This window comes from Dromiciops gliroides, chromosome 2 (assembly GCF_019393635.1).
Source record: "Dromiciops gliroides isolate mDroGli1 chromosome 2, mDroGli1.pri, whole genome shotgun sequence".
Lineage (NCBI taxonomy): Eukaryota > Metazoa > Chordata > Mammalia > Microbiotheria > Microbiotheriidae > Dromiciops > Dromiciops gliroides.
In genome coordinates, this window is record NC_057862.1 from 637074863 (window position 1) to 637080862 (window position 6000).

The following is a 6000-nucleotide window of genomic DNA, read 5'->3' on the forward strand; positions in this document are numbered from 1 at the left end:
TTTGAATACCTTGGTCAGCCAGTTACTTTATCATCTCCCATGACCTCTACTTCCAGTATACCTCCACCATGAACTGGAGACCCCTCACCCATTCTATAGACCATTCTCTTATCCTATCCCTATATATCAATTGAATTCTCCCTAGGTGTGGGAATTGCTAGCTGCAGTTCTACCAGAGAGGAAGTAGCCAACAAAAAGGGACAGAGATCTGCTTTCTGGCGCCAAAATGGGAATTTTCTTGGTGTGGAACCTTGGGCGAATGACTATATTTCTTGTTCCTCAACTATAAAATGAGTGGGTTGTAGACAGCAGACTACAAGGCACCTTCTAGTTTAAGGTCTCTTAGATTTCATTTATTAGATGCTATCATGAAGAGCCACCCAAGCCTTTCAGAGGGACCAAATGAGGTGGACTTTAAATCTCCTTTAGCATACATTTAATAGGGGCCCCCACAGAGGTGCTCCTTGCTTTCTTTTCCTGACAGGTGCCCACACAGCTCCCAGATCTCTCCTTTTGGAGAATTAATGAGCCAAATCCTGTTAAAATAGGAACAAGCTCAATTTCCTAGGTAAAAGTGTGAGGGTTGAAAAACTAGACCCTCGCCTATTTGTTTCTTAGCTGTTGTGCCATGCCTGAACCCTGTATCTTTAGCATCCATGTGGAGCTCTTTTTGCTTTAGCAACTGTGACTCCAGGTCAGTCATATTATAGTGGGAAATGTGGATGAAGGGATGCCTGAGTTCTGCATTCTGAGCTCCTCAGGAGTAAGAACTGTCTTTTGCCTCTTTTTGTAACTCCAGCACTTAGCATGGTTCCTGGCACATAGTAGGCACTTAATAAATGTTTATTGGGGAGCAGCTAGGTGGTGCAGTGGATAGAGCACTGGCCCTGGATTCAGGAGGACCTGAGTTCAAATCTGACCTCAGACACTTGATACTTACTAGCTGTGTGACCTTGGGCAAATCACTTAACCCCAATTGCCTCACCAAAAAAAAAAAATGTTTATTGACTGACTGACACTTGGCAGTGTTGTCCCTGGTCTTTGATTCTCCATATGCCTTAGACTGACTGGTTCCTGGTGTCCAATGTCAGTTCCGAAGATATAGTTACCCTACACTATCCTCACAGGGTTGTAGATGAAACCCGTGGATTTATAGATTCTGACTACATCCCCCACTCATCTTTGTTCATCCTAGGGAAGAACTCTCTCCTCCCTAACAGTGATAACCCCCACATGCACACACTTCTCTCCATGCAGTATGATCCATCCCAAAGATCCAAAGAACTTGGTCCTAAAGAGGTTGAAGTCTTTGCATTCTGTTGGAAGTGCCCTGCTGACTCTCACAGTGGCTGGAATGTTCTTGGGGTTGGGACTATCTTACTCTACCACCTGCTGGGGAATATGAGAAGATATAACTCTCAAGAGATAATTCTGGAACCATAGGATTTAGAGTGGGAAGATTCACTGGAATATTAGTCAGTTTTTGTATTTATGTATGCATGCCAAAAATATTTCTAATTCTGCATTCTGAGTCCTTCCCCTTGTGATTTTTAAAATCTAACTGTGGGGCAGCTAGGTGGTGCAGTGGATAGAGCACTGGCCCTGGACTCAGGAGGACCTGAGTTCAAATCCAACCTCAGACACTTGACACTTACTAGCTGTGTGACCCTGGGCAAGTCACTTAACCCCAATTGCCTCACAAACAAACAAACACAACAAAATGAAATCTAACTGTGATGTCTAAAAAAATCTAATGTGTGGTCACCTTAAATTAGAAGCTTTAGCACCAGTCTTTGGGCATTAAGCATTTATTAAAGCATACTAGGTATTAGAAAAAAAGAGAACACATAGAGTTAAGAAAAGGCCTATCTAGCCTAGAGTTCCAGCCTGGTCTGGTTCTTCCTCAAGTCCTCTGCTATGAGCCTGTTTCAACCATGAACTGCCTCTCAAATTGAGTGTGGAAGCTTTTTATAGGTCTGGAGCAGAGGCAGTCCTTACACACTGCTTCAAGCTGATTGGTAGGCATCATGCAAATCCATTGGTTCACTGGACTTGAAGGTGGTCTCAGGTTGTTCAAAGTCCTTAGCTTCTGAGAACAATACCTCCTTAAGGGCCAGCCAGGTGTGGTTACAATTTAATTAACTTGAAGTAGTCTAATCAGCAAAGTCAGTCACTCTCACTTAATTCAATCAGTTTAGATGAATCACCAGGTGAGCCTTTGAGTATCTGCCAAATCCCATTATTTTCTTACATCCTCCATAGCAGGAGACGAGTAGCATGTTTCGTCACCAGTCCTCTGAAATGTTGGTTAGTAATTCCATTGATATGCACAATAGTATTCCATCACATTTATGTACCATAAGTTGTTCACCTATCCTCCAATTTATGGTCACCCTCTCAGATACCCATTCTTCTCCACCTCAGAAACAGCCATAAATGTTTTTATGTATCCTAAGGGTTTGTTTTGTTTAGAACCAATCATTTCCTTAATCTTCATCTTTTCCAGGAATTCCAGTTAAGTTTATCCTCAAGCTGTGTTTTCCTCTGAGGTTTTGCTTTTAGATATTTTAGAGTCATTCTCTTCTTTTGCGTTTTTGTCTTCAGTGTCTCTGCCACCACAAAAACTCATTATGGTGGGGTTATAGAGGAAACAAAATAAGACAAAAAACCAAGGAACAATTTGTTATGTTTTGATGATCTTAAAAGAAGAAAAGGAAAAGAAGGTGAGGACGGGGAAGGGCTTGCTATCTCACATATTCCCAATGTGCAAATGGAAAACTTTTACACATGAGGAGGAAGCAATGGGAGTACAGGTGGCGAACCCAGAGGGCTCTCTGTCACCCCTCTGACTGAGTTCCCCCTCCTCATACTTGGGCCATGGTCACTGAAGCAGCAAGAGTTTCTAGAGACAATGCTTGGCTGGTTTCCCAGGGTCCGAGGACTCAGCCATGCTAACCTTGCTCTGTTAAGGCCTAGAACAAGTTATTAAATGTCAAGGCTGAAAGGTTGAAAAATTACTCCTATTTTCTTATAATTATTCTTGCAGAGACTTTATTTGATTTCTTTGTGGTTTTTTGCTTTAAATACTGAGCTTTCCCAAATAATAAATTGCACACAGTTATTCACCCCATTAGGTGGTGCTGTGTCAATTATTTATCCTCTCTGATCCTCAACTCCCATCGTTGAACCTGCGACTCCGACAGGTATCAGGTGTCATTTGAATCTCACTTGCATTTGAACCAAAGGATAGAACACACAGTTTGGTAAAGAAATATAGTCTGCTCAAGGAATAGGAGAAAAGTAGGAGAGAGAAGAAAAATAAAAGGGAAGATCAGCTTAGGGAAGAACAAATTACAAGCAAAACAAACTCCAACCTCAGGGGTTGGATTGATCATGAAGGGCATGGAAAAGGAAAGAAAGGTAAGAACTGTGATTGGTTTCTGAGAGTGGAAGAGGAGAGAGGAAGGGGGGAAGGGAAGCACATTGTATCAAGCAAAGATAACTAATGCTAATTACGCTTCTTCTCTCTCATTTGTTAAGTAGTCAAGGGATAAAGAAAGAATTAAAGTAGAAGAGGAAGAAGTGAAATGCACAATTAATAATTATAATTCAAACCATGAAACTCTGATCAATGTAATCACCAAGAGGTGTTGCAGAATGAGGTAGGAAGTTTTGAACTTGGCCAATGTAGGAATTTGTCGTCTCTGTCCATGGCTTGTCCTTGTTACAATAGTTTTGTTCTTTTATTTCAATTGGGGGGAGGTTAGATGGCAGGGAGAGGGGGTTTAGAGATAAGGTTCCTCCCTCAAAATGAGAACAGAAAAAAGGCCAGAAGGAATCACAGAACAGCAAGATAGCTTTGAAAGTTACATGTATGTATGATATAATTTAAAAGAAAACCAAACTATATAAATAGAGATTTGCAGTTTAATATACACACCCCTCCTTCTGTTCTATAATGTATACAGGCAAAATAAAAAAACCCCAAAAATGTATACGTAAATGCTACTTTTATTTAGTGTTTATAAGGTTGAGGTTTAATTTTTTTAATTTAAGAAAAAATGGTCTATACTTCACTTCCTCTCCTTTAAACCCCCTAAGCCCCCAATATCAGATTGCTTTCCTTCTTGGGTAGGGGAATTGAGGGAGAAAAATTTGGAACTAAAAATCTTATGAAAACAAATGTTGAAAACTATATTTACAAGTAACTGGAAAATAATAAAATACTTTTATGATAACCCCCCTAAATCATCTGTAATTTGATTTCCAACCTCAACACTCAATTAAACCCCCCCCTTTCTCTCTCTCTCTGTATGTCTCTATGTATATGTTTCTGTCTGTCTGTCTGTTTGTCTTTCTTGGGCATATGTGCCAAATCTACTGGCATTTTCCTCGGTCCTCATCCTCTTGGATCACTTTGCAGCCTTTGACACTGAGTTCTCCTGGATACTCTCTCCTCCCCAAGTTTTTGTGATACTGATCTCTTCTGGTTTACTTACCTGTCTGACCAATCCCTTCTCAGTCTCTTTTGCCCATTTATCATCCATGTAAAGACTACTGACTTTGGATGTATCCTGAGGCTCTGTCCTGGCCCTCTTTTCTCTCTATATTCTCTCACTTGGTGACCTCAACAAAGATGGGCTGTTAGAGTCAGAGAGGACCTTAGAACAGAATATTAGAACATGGCCTATAGACTAAGATAGCTGGGAGGAACTTGAGCAAAGGATGATAGAAAACAGGTGATAGAATATCAGAGCTAAAAGAGTCTTTAGGGCATAGGATGTTAAAATAGAAAACATCAAAAATGGAAGAATTCTTAGAATTAGAAGGGACTTTAGGACATTGACCACCAGAGGGACCTCTAGAGCATGGTATAGTAGAAAGAATACTAGGTTCAAATCCTGCCTTGGTCATTTACTGTATGACCTTGGTCAAGTCTCCACTCTGGGTCTGTTTTCTTATCTGTAAAATAACAGACTAGTCAACTTCTACAGTATCTTCCAGCTCTCTATATATTATCCTTTGACCATAGGGAGACAATGTGACAGTGACCTTGGAGTCAGGAAGACCTAGAGTCAAATCACACCTCTGGCTGTGTGATCCTGAACAAATCATTTAACTGCTCTGGGCCCTAGGAAATCTCAAAGACTGATGTTGGTCCTTCATTCTCGAAGAGGACCAATGGCATCTATATATGGCTAGTTGAGCAAGTGCTGATCTGCACCGGGAGGGGCACTTTTCCCTCTGGAGCTCCTCGTGTGTCAGTGAAATCTTAGGTCTGGTTAAAAATCATAGAGAACATCTAATCCAACCTAGCCAGAATAAGGGCTACATTGGAGAAAGTAGGGCATTTGGCCATCAACCCTAAATGTGAGAGAAAGAGCTGTCTCTCCTAATGTTAGTAGAGAAGGGAGTGAAGTAAGCGCATGGGTTCCTGAACTAGAAGGGTTTAACCCCTTTCATCTTGCAGTGGGGGAAACAGACCTGGAGAAATGATCTATTCAAGGTTACACAACTAACTTGAGACTCACATATATGAAACCTTTAGGAGTCTGAACTGGAACAGAATGGAACTTTTGGTTTCCTGAGTATAGGGAACTCTAAACTGAAGAAACTCATCCTAGAAAGTTAGGTGGTGCAGTGGAGTCGGGAAGATGAAAAGTTCAAATCCTGCTGCAGACACTTACTTACAACCACCTGCAAGTTATTTAGCTGCTCTTCGCCTCAGTTTCCTCATCTGGGTTGGACTTAGTGGCATTCAAGGCCATTGAAGAAGGCCAAATCAAAATCAATGCACCCTTCCCAATGTAGATGGGCACCTTCTCTGCAATTTACTGTCTTACAAGTTGCCTAGAGTGCTGAGGTAAATGACTGACTTAACTAGGGCTACACAGGGATTATGTATCTGAGGCTGGACCTGAAAGTCTTCCTGATTCCTAGGCCAGTTTACTGTCTCCTCTTGTGGGGGGGGGGGAGGGGGGAGTTGCTGGATTCCAATTT